The sequence below is a fragment of the Mesoplodon mirus genome (genome assembly GCF_964341445.2).
Source record: "Mesoplodon mirus genome assembly, chromosome: 6".
Classification (NCBI taxonomy): domain Eukaryota; kingdom Metazoa; phylum Chordata; class Mammalia; order Artiodactyla; family Ziphiidae; genus Mesoplodon; species Mesoplodon mirus.
Window position 1 is genome coordinate 132,896,186 of NC_138982.1, and position 12,833 is coordinate 132,909,018.

Here is a 12,833-nt window from a genome sequence, read left to right on the forward strand (position 1 = left end):
TAACGCTCAATATAAATTAACCAGTGAAGACTACAAAGTTAATCTATCATCTCTTGCCATCCACAATTTATCCCAAATATCACCACTGATACCTCTCTCTGGCAACAGCAGGGTGTAGCATAAAGAACAAACATGGGTTTTGAATCCAGATTCAAATCCTGACTTTACCACCTACCAGCTGCTTGGTCTTGGACAAGTCACTTCCACTGTCTGATCCAATTCCCTTATCTTTACAATGGGGATAGTCATGTTTTCAGAGTTTATGTAAAGTATTCAAAATGCCTGACTTAAATTAGGTAATTAATAAGTGATGTCTATAATATTTTTGTATATTCTATTTCTCCTATTGTATTGTCTCTTCTAAAGTTCTTAGTATCTTTAATGCTAGCTAATCTTATATCTTTTCTTCTCTGCAACTACATTTTTCTCCATATTAATTTTTTATAAGGTCAATGCTTTATAAAGTCACCCATGGAAACTTCAGTACATTTCACTCAAAATAGAAATAGCAGTATCTGCAGTCCCATGTTTATTGAGCATTATTCTAGACAGAAGCAAACTAAACGTCCATCTCCAGATGAATGGGTTAAGAAAATGTGGTATATTCATACAATGATACTACTATAGTACTGTTTCTCAATCTTTGTTTGACAAGAACTAAAGCAATTTAGCAAAACATTTCTTCTCTTTTCTCTGCACTTCTCATTTTGATTTCTGAAGACTCAATTCTCTTCCTTAAGAGACTCATAGAAAAGATATGGAAGGAGATGTGTTTAAAATTATGTCTTCACAATTCAGTAACACTAGCTGATGAACACTCAGACTGAAACAACAAACTTTAGTATTTTATCAACTCATATTAAAAGTACTTTCTCCTTTTTTTCTGCTTGGAGGTTAGATGCTCAAAAACTTTTCAGTCATATTCAAAATGGAATGTATTCCTCTTAGTATTTATGCAGATAAAGATTAATACAAATTTCATTTCAAATAGTTTTCAAGACGGTCCTCACATATAGAAAGTTCAAAATCTACATATGCATTTGTTCAAATGCAAACACATACTTGATATTTACCGCAAAAAGGGAGTTGTTTTTGATATTTATAGTTCCTGTCTAACCTGTCAAGGGATGTTTTAGTTGATTCTGTATGTTTTTTCTATTATTTCCTTTTAATTTAGAGATATAATGTAGGAAGAATTTAAGGAGGTAAACATGTTGGAAAGGAATTATTTTTTGCCTTCTTCAGTAAAGGAAATGTTTAGAGAAAAGAACGGGGAATTTGGACAAAGGTGATTAAAATAAAGTGACCTAAAGAAGATATAATGAAGGAAGAAATTGAACAAATAAAAAAAAAGTTGATGAGTCCAAAGGTACTTTTGACAACTATTGCCTTGTAAGGAAGGGAATAAAACCTTAGTGAATTTTATGAAAGAGAGGGGTTTTCCTTCTTCCTCTTTCCCATCTACAAATATATGAGGAGGATAGAATGTTTAGTGTGAAATGGCACATTTAAATGGCAAGTTTCTTCTAGCTTTATAGAGGTATTATTAACAAATAAAGACTGTATACATTTAAGGTGTACAACGTGCTGTTGTAATATACATATACATTGTGAAATGATTACCATAATCAGGTGAACTAACATATCCATCATTTCACATAGTTAACTTCTTTTTTGCACTTGAAATTTACTCTCTTGGAAAATTTCAGGTATACAATACATTATTATTAGCCATAGTCCTCATGCTATATATTAGGTCTCCAGAACTTATTCACCTTATAACTGAATGTTTATACAATTTGACCAACATCTGCTCATTTTCCCCAGCCCAAAGACCCTGGAACCACCATTCTATTCTCTGTTACTATGAGTTTGACATTTTTAGATTCCACATGTAAGTAATATCACACAATATTTGTCTTTCTGGGTCTGGCTTACTTCACTTAGCAAAATATCCTCCAGGTTCATCACATTGTTGCAAATTATTCAGCTTTAAATGGTTGATTTTTTATTAAATTCAATTTAATTGATCCTAGGTGATTAAATTTGAGGCCAGCCAGACTAACTGCTAAGCACTGTAGCTCAAACTCATCAAAAAGCATATGCTCACTTATTTTATTTTTAGCAATAAAAATCCATTCGTGAAGGGTAAGAAAATATCTTGAAAATAAAAATCAGTTAACCCAAGTTATTTCAAGTCATGAATTTAAATTCTCAGTAGATTCTTCAGTAAACACTAGAGAGCAGTTATCTTTTATGACTTTGAACATTAGGTAAAGCTGGAAACATTTGGCTTGAAAGTTGTAGCACTTTCCTTGCAGATTTTATAGGCTATTTATTAGATAATCAGACAACTAATAGAGACAAGGAATCTCAGCTTGGTAATAATAATAGTAAAAATAGTGTCTATTCATACTTATTATGTGCTAGAAACTTGAGATGTATTAATTCATTTAAGACAATCATCCTGTGAGGTAGATACTGTTATTACCCCCATTGCACAGATGGTACAGAACACTTAAGTAATAACATGCCCCAAGGTATCACAGCTATTAACTGCATAAGTTGGTTTTGAATTTAGCTAAGAGGCCTGAGAGCTTATCTGGTTTTCACTTGCCTGAACTGCTGATTTAGAGAGCCCCCAGAAGAGGAGTAAGATAGACACTTCTTGATGGTGTTTCTACAACACACTTAGAACAAGTAAAAGCTTGGAGAATAATTTTTGTAAAGGTGATTGATCTTTGGTGACTTCTCATCCATTTCCTTTTGGTCACTGTCTCTCACCCCTGTCACATCTGTTCTTAGGATCTCCCTCACCAAATACTGTTCCCTGGGTTTGTCGACTGAAAAAAAAAAAAAAGCACAACCTAAAAATTGAGAACTATGTTTTATTTGGAGGACTTTCTGAAGACTTCAAGCCAGGGAGACAGCCTCTCAGAAGAACTCTGAGGAACTGCTCTGAAGAGATAAGGGAGGATCCAGGATGTATAGGGGTTTTTGCAACAAATGCCAGGTAGTTGGAACAGCAAAAGATTACTATTAATTAAAGAAAACCAGATACCTCAAGTTAATGAATTTAACACTTTTCTATGTATGGGAAGACGCAAGAGTCTGGGCTCATTAAAATTATCTCTTTAATATACACCTTAGCTATCCAGGGTCAGTATCCTGTGCTTTCTTATCCTGAGTCCCCTCAGGATGCACCACCGGGGAGCTGCAGTGGCTGAGGGCTTGGCGGTGGGCAGCCCATTTGTCTCCATCCTGAGTTCCCTCAGGGCTCACTGCTGGGGATGACTGTAGTGGTTTGATGGCTGCAAACTCCTTTGTTTACTGATATGGAGGGCAACATTTTTCATTCACAGGTTCCAAGGCTCTCACTGTTTCACTCCACATGAGTCTGCCCTCTTGACACCACATCTCTCGCTCCAGATTTATCTCTTTGTTTTCTTCTTTCCTTTTCTTCCCAATATTTTTGTGTCTAGTGTTCCAGAGACAGGTGGGGAGTAATGTACCGTCTGTGCACTCAAACCCTGGGAAATAAATTGACATTTCTAACCATGATCACATGTCATAACCTTAAGTGCTAAGTGATGATTTGCTTTGATTTAGGGAAATTTTCACCACCTATAGAAAACTGGAGGAATTGTTTGGAAGGTGCATCTTTAGGGTCTCCAGATAAACTGAAGCAATAGTACACACACACACACACACACACACACACACACACATGCTCAGGCTGGAAATTCAGGCAGGACTTGGTACTGCAGTCTTAAAAGCATTCCAATTCCTTCTTTGGGAAACCTTAGTTTTTGCTTTTAAGGTTTCCAATTGATTGGTTTAGATCCACCCAGATTACACAGGTAATCTCTTTTACTTAAAGTGGACTAATTGTAAATGTTAACCACATCTCGAAAATACTCGTGGACTTGAGGACACGAGGAGGGGGGAGGGGTGGACTGGGACGAGGTGAGAGAGTGGCATGGACATATATACACTGCCAAATGTAGAATGGATGGCTGGTGGGAAGCAGCTGCATAGCACAGGGCGATCAGCTCGGTGCTCTGTGAACACCTAGAGGGGTGGGATAGGGAGGGTGGGAGGGAGATGCAAAAGGGAGGGGATATGGGGATATGTGTATACGTATGGCTAATTCACTTTGTTATACAGCAGAAGCTAAGGCACCATTGTAGAACAATTCTACTCCAATAAAGATGTTGAAAAAAAAGAAGAAGAAGAAGAAAATACTCTCACCATGTAGTGTAAACCCTTGACAGTTGTCGTGTTTTGCTTTTTTTCTTTTTGTAAATCAAGTGCCTGACTTAAGCTTTGATTACCCAGGCATCCACTTCAAAGTGGCATCCACTTCAAAATGACATCCACTTCAAAGAAGGTATCTCAAATAAACACATTTCCAGCCATATGATTAGATAAAGAGAGTCAAGCCACCTTTGTTTTAGAGCTCTTGGTTGATTTCAATAACTGACCACTTGGGCCATTTGTTGTTTTGTTTTTTCTCTTCCTGCACTTTAAATTCTCACTCTTATGTATTAATTCGCCAATAAAGAGTAAGACCATGAAACCCTAAGTCCTCACCCTCAATCCCAATAAAAGCAGAACCTCAGACCCATGCATTCCCTCTCTCTCCCCTTGACCTCGCTGTGTGACCCCAGGTGTGTTGTATAATCTCCAGGTCCTATAAGTAATAGACCTTTTCTTTTTTCCCCAAAGTTTCTGATTATTGTTAATAGTGTCTAACAATTATAAAAACCACATGGCTGGTCCCACCACATAAGTCCAACTGTGACAGTAATGGATAAAGTGATATTGTGACAAGAATATTGCTGTAGCATTGGTTTGGTTGCTATTCCAGCCATCTTTACATCCTTGGATCCTGTATGGTTTGTTAAATTAATCTCCCAGCTTACCAACAGGTTATTTGAGTTACCTGTATTCTCAATAAATTTATTTTTAAGTGGTTTCCATCTCTTCCAATCAAGAACTATGTTAGATATATCCAATTTCTCCTTACATTCTTACTTCTGGAAGAAAAGTACACGATGAAGACAGTGATAATGACTTGGTAATCTTTCTTTTAACTACTTCCTTGCTTAGTAAATAGTGCTTTCCTAAGATCTCTGAACAGAAACTTGGAGTAGACAGGTGGATAGAAGAAGTAGACTGGTGGAGAGAACGTGGATTTGAACCTCTTCATATGGTACAAATGATCGTTGGAATGTGGTTTCTGATAATTTAATTGTGCATTTACTGTCTACCTAGGAAGCAATGCAGTGTTTTATATGGGCTGTTTAAATCTTTTTAGCAAATTATTTCAGTTCTCATTTTAGCATAAAAATATAGCATAAAAGAAATTCAACTTATAATAAGATCATATCAAGTTTAAGAACCATCTTGTATTACAGTCTTAATAGGAATCTAGTATTACAGCAATGAAGGAAAAAAGAAAGATATTTCACTGTATGAGTCTGTAATGAATTTCAATGTAGCTGCATTAATCTTGAGTAAATCTAGACTTCAATGAAGGAGATCACTATTAAGCAGGGGAGAAAGATAAGCAAACATCACATTATAAAATAAAGGTTGTTGTGAAAAAATAAAACACGTGAAAAGAATATAGTTGAGGACAGATTTTTTATTTTTATTTTTTTTCAGGGCCATGATGTAAGAATACTTTTTATATGCTAGGCCTTACAGGATGAGGAGGTGCTTCTATGGAATGAAATAGAGGAAAAAGGTGTTATACAGCAATGAAAGTATTAGAGTAATAATTATACTTATAGCTCAAGTCTATCGTTTACTCTGGCCATTCTTTGGGCTTTACAAACATTAGCTCATTTAATCCTCACAACATTACAGGGAAAACAATGAAATCATCTTCAATTTTCAGATAACAAAAATGAGACTTAATGAGGTAAAATAAATTGCCCAAGGTAATAGAGTTATTCGACATTGACATTGTAACCCAAGCAGTCTGACTTCAATGGATGTAAAAGAGAATGACATCTTAAGATGTGAATGGAGTAAAAGTTGATTTAAGAAGACTCTTAATGGAGAATATTGTGATGAAGAGATGAAAGGTGTCAAGTAAAGGAGAAGAATTGGTGATGAAGAAGATGAGATCTCTTTTAAGAAGAGTTAAATGGCAGAATTAAAGATAAATCAATGCATGAGGAGAGGAGACAAATTGAGAATTATTTTCATGACTGATTTTTCAGTCTTGTAGTATTAGGTGGATGGAAATACCAGAACAAAGGGTCTGGAGGCAGAAAGGGTACATGTGTAAGAATAAACTATTAGACCATGTTGAGGTTCAGTTGCCTACATAGATACACATTTGAAAACATTCTTCAAGCAGAAAAATATCAGAAGAAAGGCTAGATCAGGACAGATACAATATAGTGCAAATAAAAATACATAGTGCCAGTTAAATTTGAATTTCAGGCAAATGATACATTTTTAGTACAAGTGCGTTCCATTTGATATTTTGCACATTCCTATTTTAAAAATGTATTTTTTGTTTATCTGAAATTTAAATTTCACTGGTTGTCCTGTTTTTAATTTGGCATCCCTACAAACTGGAGATATAGATTTGAGAATCATCAGCTTGCAGAGAAGAGATCACTGATTGCCTTGAGTAATGACATTACCTAAGAAAAAGAATTCTCAAAGGTGAGGGTAGAAAATGGGGTCCTTGATAAAATACAAAGTTTTGCCCCTTCTCTCTTCGACTCTCTTTACCTTATGACTTTTTAGTGTTCTCCCAGTCTGACCCCTAGTTCAGCCATATAAGATGCTTTGACCAAGAAAATGAGATAGAATTAATGGTGTGCTAGTTCTGGGTTTGGGTATCCAATATCCTTGCAGGTATTTATTTTGCTCTCATACCCCTGACATTTGCATGGAAACACATCTGGTCTAGCCTATTGGAGAATGAAAGATGTGTGGTGTAGAGCCAAGTACCCATACCAACCCCCAGTCATGTTAGTGAACCCAGCAAATCTATCTCACTTCCCCCAGCTCTTGGATGAGCATTACACTTATTTTTGTATACAATTGAGGTTTGTAGTCATTACCCAGCAATGTGATGGTAGCATGAAGGTACATTCTTATAACCGACCATCTTTACTACATGTATACGAACTTGTGCTGAGGTTGAAAATCTTTTACTTTTTAATTTATCATTGATTATTATTATCTCACAACTCACTATTGTGTGATTTGGAATAAGTAATTTAGCCTCTCAAACTATCATTCCCTCACTTATTACCCTAGAATAGCAACAATCTCTTAAAATTCTGAAGTTTAGGTGTGACAATGACAGGCAAAGTAAGAACACAAGAAATATGTTATTATTACTAGTAGTTATATTGATGTTGGCTTATGATTATGCCTTTTTACCAAGCAGAGTGTTTAGCATATTGTAAATGGTTAATAAATATCTGTGAAAAAGATGGTGAAGCATGATGTTTAAAATAAAAATGTATTTTTCATTTTCATCAATAGAATCATATTATTATAATAAATGACTTCTAATTTAATGAAGAATGTGACATAAAAAATTAATAGATTAGTGCTAGCAGAGATTTATTCAGTACATATATTATGAAATACTTTAAATGGATCTAACATTGCTCTAGACACTGAAGATTCATCAGTAAGTAAAACATATTAAGTCTCTGCCCATATGGAATTTACATTTCCTGGGGAAGACACATGATATATGTGAATAAATAAGCAAATATATAATATCCATTGGTGATAAGTGTTACGAGGAAAAAACTACATAGGGTACTAGAGGCCAATAAGGTAGTCAGGAACGGACATTTGTACATGATGCTGTTGGATGCCTTGTGGAATACAAGAAGGCATCCCAACAGAGATAATAATTAGGTTGATATTTGAAGATGAGTAGGAGCTCATCACGAAAAATGAAGACCATACCATCTGAGGTGAGGAAGGAGCTAGGACAAAGGCAATTATTTGGGAAAGATTATGGATTATTTAGGTAATTACACATATTCATTCAGTCAGTGTTTACTTAGCTTCATATCTGGTGGACAAAATTTATCATCCATGCTCTTCTGCAAATTGATTTTTAATTGAATTCTTTCCATATCAGCACATTGGGAGCTGAATTATTCTCTTCATAATAGCAGCATAATGTGTCATCCCAAGACAGATAAGAAACCATTTTAAACAAAGGGCTTTCAACAAAGTGACCAAAGGATGAAAGGAGCCTTTGAGGGCTTTCCTGGTGGTGCAGTGGTTAAGAATCTGCCTGCCAATGCAGAGGACATGGGTTCGAGCCCTTGTCCGGGAAGATCCCACGTGCCGCGGAGCAACTAAGCCCGTGTGCCACAACTACTGAGCCTACGCTCTAGAGCCCACAAGTCACAACTACTGAAGCCCATGTGCATAGAACCCATGCTCCACAACAAGAAAAGCCACCACAATGAGAAACCCACGCACCACAACGAAGAGTAGCTCCTGCTCGCCACAACTAGAGAAAAGCCTGCACTCAGCAACGAAGACCCAATGCAGCCAAAATAAGTAAATAAAATTAAATTAACCAAAAAAAAAAAAAAGAAAGGAGGCTTTGAATCCTGGAAACCAGAGCTAGAGACTGGTCATACAGTCATACAGAGTGAAGTAAGTCAGAGAAAAACAAATATCATATAATATCGCTTATATGTGGAATCTAGAAAAATGGTATAGATGAACTTATTTGCAAAGCAGAAATAGAGACACAGATGTAGAGAACAAACTTATGGATACCAAGGGGGGAAGGAGGTGGGATGAACTGGGAGATTGGGATTCACATATATACAGTACTATGTATAAAATAGATAGCTATTATCTATAGAGAACTTACTATATAGCACAGGGAACTCTACTCAATGCTCTGTGATGACCTAAATGGGAAGGAAATCTAAAAAAGAGAGGATATATATACGTGTAACTGGTTCACTTTGCTGTACAGCAAAAACCAACACAACATTGTAAAGCAACTATACTCCAATAAAAATTAAATTTATAAAAAAAAGAGAGAAGAAAAGAATAGATGAGAATGTATAGCCATAGCCCAAGAGACAAACGATGACTATAGACTTTAAAAAGTGAGTAAAATGAAATACATACATTAAGTAGGTAGCACAAAATGGTTACCAATTGGTTATGGATGAGAGAAAAGACATGTGAAGCCTCTCCAAATTCTGACCGGAGTGGCTGTATGGATCACTGTGCCATTATCAACAAACTGGACAGTAGAATCCACATGGTTTCTACAGCCCATAGCAAGGTGCTTGGCAAGAACATAACTAAATATAGGCCAATATTAAGCCTCATAATCTCCAAGTTCATAGCTATAGTTATAGGCGGATTCATAGGTTTAGCCTAGGCCCCTTCATTTGGAGACCAGCAATTATATTTGTTAAATATATTTTTAAAAAATAAACTTTGAGTCAGACTTGGAAAATGGACTAGGTATACTGAATTTTTATTCTATACGTACATATGATAAAATGTTTACTAAACTGCCCTTTCATATTAATAGAGTATTTTTCATTGATTAGAGAGCTTTTATATTTATTTTTATCATTAGATTCCCTGTGACCAATTTAAGTTGTAAAGAGTTGTGATTATGGGGCTTCCCTGGTGGCGCAGTGGTTGCGAGTCCGCCTGCCGATGCAGGGGACGCGGGTTCGTGCCCCGGTCTGGGAGGATCCCACATGCCGTGGAGCGGCTGGGCCCGTGAGCCATGGCCACTGGGTCTGCGCGTCCGGAGCCTGTGCTCCGCAATGGGAGAGGCCACAACAGTGAGAGGCCCGCGTACCGCAAAAAAAAAAAAAAAAAAAAAAAAAAGAGTTGTGATTATGAATGTTATGTCTCTAAAACCCTTTTTAGTGGGGGTAAGAAATTTTACTTTTTGTATCCACATTTCAAGAAATTATTCTCCCTCCACTCTATCCTTTAACATTAATCTTGGATCCTAAATTATGCAATCTTTATTTACTAGCATACCAGGGGTAAAACTAACACTATTATGCTTTCTTCAAAATTAAGACCTTACTTTTAATCAAGAGATTTCTCCCCTACTTATTTTCTAATGTATTACTGACTTAATAGATATAAACAAAATTCTCTCAACAGAACTATTTAGTGACCACAATTTTAAAATGTCTCATATTCCTGGCTTCCAATTCTTTTACAATCTAACCAAGGACATAAACGTCACTTTTGCAGTATGCTTCTAAAAGATATGACATTCAGGAGAATCACTAATTATGTTTGGGCACAAATCCAATTTAATAGCATCTAGACAGTTCAAAAAATCAGAAACACCTTCAAATAAGGCCAATATTTAAACATAACATACATGGTATACAAGGTCATACTTAGTAGGAGGTACTATCTGTCTGGAGAAAATTAAGTTGAGCAATCACATACTATATATTCTAAGTAATAGTCCTCTAGAAGCCTCATACATTTTGTATGTTTATCAGAGTACATGCACATCAACTCACATATTGTTAAATTTTAGACAATAGAAAATGAAAATCAGGGGTTTCCAAGGTGGTGCAGTGTTTGAGAGTCCACCTGCCGATGCAGGGGACACGGGTTCGTGCCCCGGTCCGGGAGGATCCCACATGCCACGGAGCAGCTGGGTCCGTGAGTCATGGCCGCTGAGCCTGCGCATCCAGAGCCTGTGCTCCACAACGGGAGAGGCCACAACAGTGAGAGGCCCGCGTACTGAATAAAAAAAAAAAAATCAAAGATATAAATCATATAGAACAAGAACTGCAATTATCATCATTATTAATCTACAAGGATCATTCCATTGCCCTTTTTAGTTAAAGGACAAAATAATTATCTGAAAAACTCTTCTATTTTATCCCAGGGATTTAGAACATACTAAGCTTTATGCATGAAAATACAAAGTTTATATATCACTAGCAAGGTTAAATGCATACAAAGCGATCTTCTGGAGATTCTTTGAGTTGATGCCTTCCAGCTAATAGCACTTGGGTGTGTGTTCACTCTGAGCTTCATGTCATCCCCATGATATAAGCCATCTTCTATGTAAGACACTGAGCCCCTGATCTATGAATTCTTCTTTTTCATTTATTATTTTTTTGCTTCCCATGTTTGTTTTTTTAATTTGAAATCTAAACTGCAGTGTAGGTTAAAAAGTAACACTTTTTCAGTGGGAAATTGTTCATACGGTAATGCTCTTCCTTTAGATTTACAAAAGGATAAAAAGTATTTCTCAAGAGATAAGCAATAGTGGTCCAAGTATGAATTTAAGTGGATTCAGACATGTCTGGTCATGCCGGACAAACTGGTGAAACAGGCTGCTCTAGCCTGTTGGCTAAGAAACCTTCTAGAGGAGGATTCAATCTGTGTTCACTGTTTTCGTTCCAAAAGGCTTGTTCCATGTGGTGAATGATGAAATAAGCCAAAAAGAAAGTCCCTCTAGAGAAACTGAGGAATTTTCTGGGAGAGAATAAATCTTGAAAGAAGAAAGAGCCAACCAGTTTTCTTGACTTTGACTGAGTAATGGAGCCACAGTTGACAGCCATGAGAAACTCTTATCAGCAAAGCATCTTTTTTGTTACTCAGGTTTGACTTGTACCATCATCCATTCATGAGACAATGTATAGAATAGTAAGAACACTCTAATATAATGCAAAAAGAAATGAGAAAGATCCCCCACACCTATTTTCCATAGAACACTGTACCTCTCTGATCCAGTGCATCCTGGAAGTGCTAGATGGATCAGCCTTGTAAGGGAAAATGTCCTTCAGTAGATGTCAACTATAGAAATGTAGTTCCTTCCCAGGAAATCAGTGATCCTTCCCCATCACCTCCCCTTGTCCAATAAAAAGTTTGGAAATAAAGCAAAGGCATGTCTGGCCAGTGGTACCAAGAAGATATTCAGTGGGAGAAAGGATGAATAAGAGTAGCATAGAAGAGATTTAGGACAGTGAAAATACATTGTATGATATTATAATGATGGATACATGCCATTGTATATTTGTCCAAACCCATAGAATGTACAATACCAAGAATGAACCCTAAGGTAAACTATGGACTTTGAGTGATTATGCTATGTCAATGCAGGTTCTTCAGTTGTAATCAGTATACCACTCTGTGGAGATATTGGTAATGTGTGGGAGCAGAGAGTATGTGGGAAATTATAATACCTAATTTTCAATTTTGCTGTGAGCCTAAAATTATTCTAAAAAAAACTCAAAAAAAGAAGATATTTAGCTAACAGCAATGTCACACAGAAGAATGCACTTGAATGCAAATATGAGAACCACAGAATCCTTAGTAATTCTAGGAACATTTGAGGGACATTTGAGGGGGCTGATATCCTAAGTGAGTAAACAGGGACACGTTAATTTCATTTAGTGTTAACTGACACCCTAGGTGTTCTCAAGCTTATATAATGTGGTGAACTAGAAACATTTGCATCATACTATAACATGTAACCACAGCTCTCACTGCTTCATAAGTAAATTTTTTAGATTAGTTGCAAAAGAAGGAGTTAAAATAATAAAAATAAAAGCATCAGAAAGAAACATTTATATTTCATTAAAGTATCAGTTTATTAGACAAAAGCAAAATACAAGTTTTCTCTGTGGTCTTGCTGGAAAGAGAACATCATGGTAATGGTGGCAAGAAGAGTAAACCAAAATGAGGATATCAAATTAGAATGGTGATACATATTGACTGTGCATTTAGATGGCAACTTTAGAGGTAAAAATTCACCAAATATTCCTAGGGGCAGTGTAACCATTGATAAATACTAT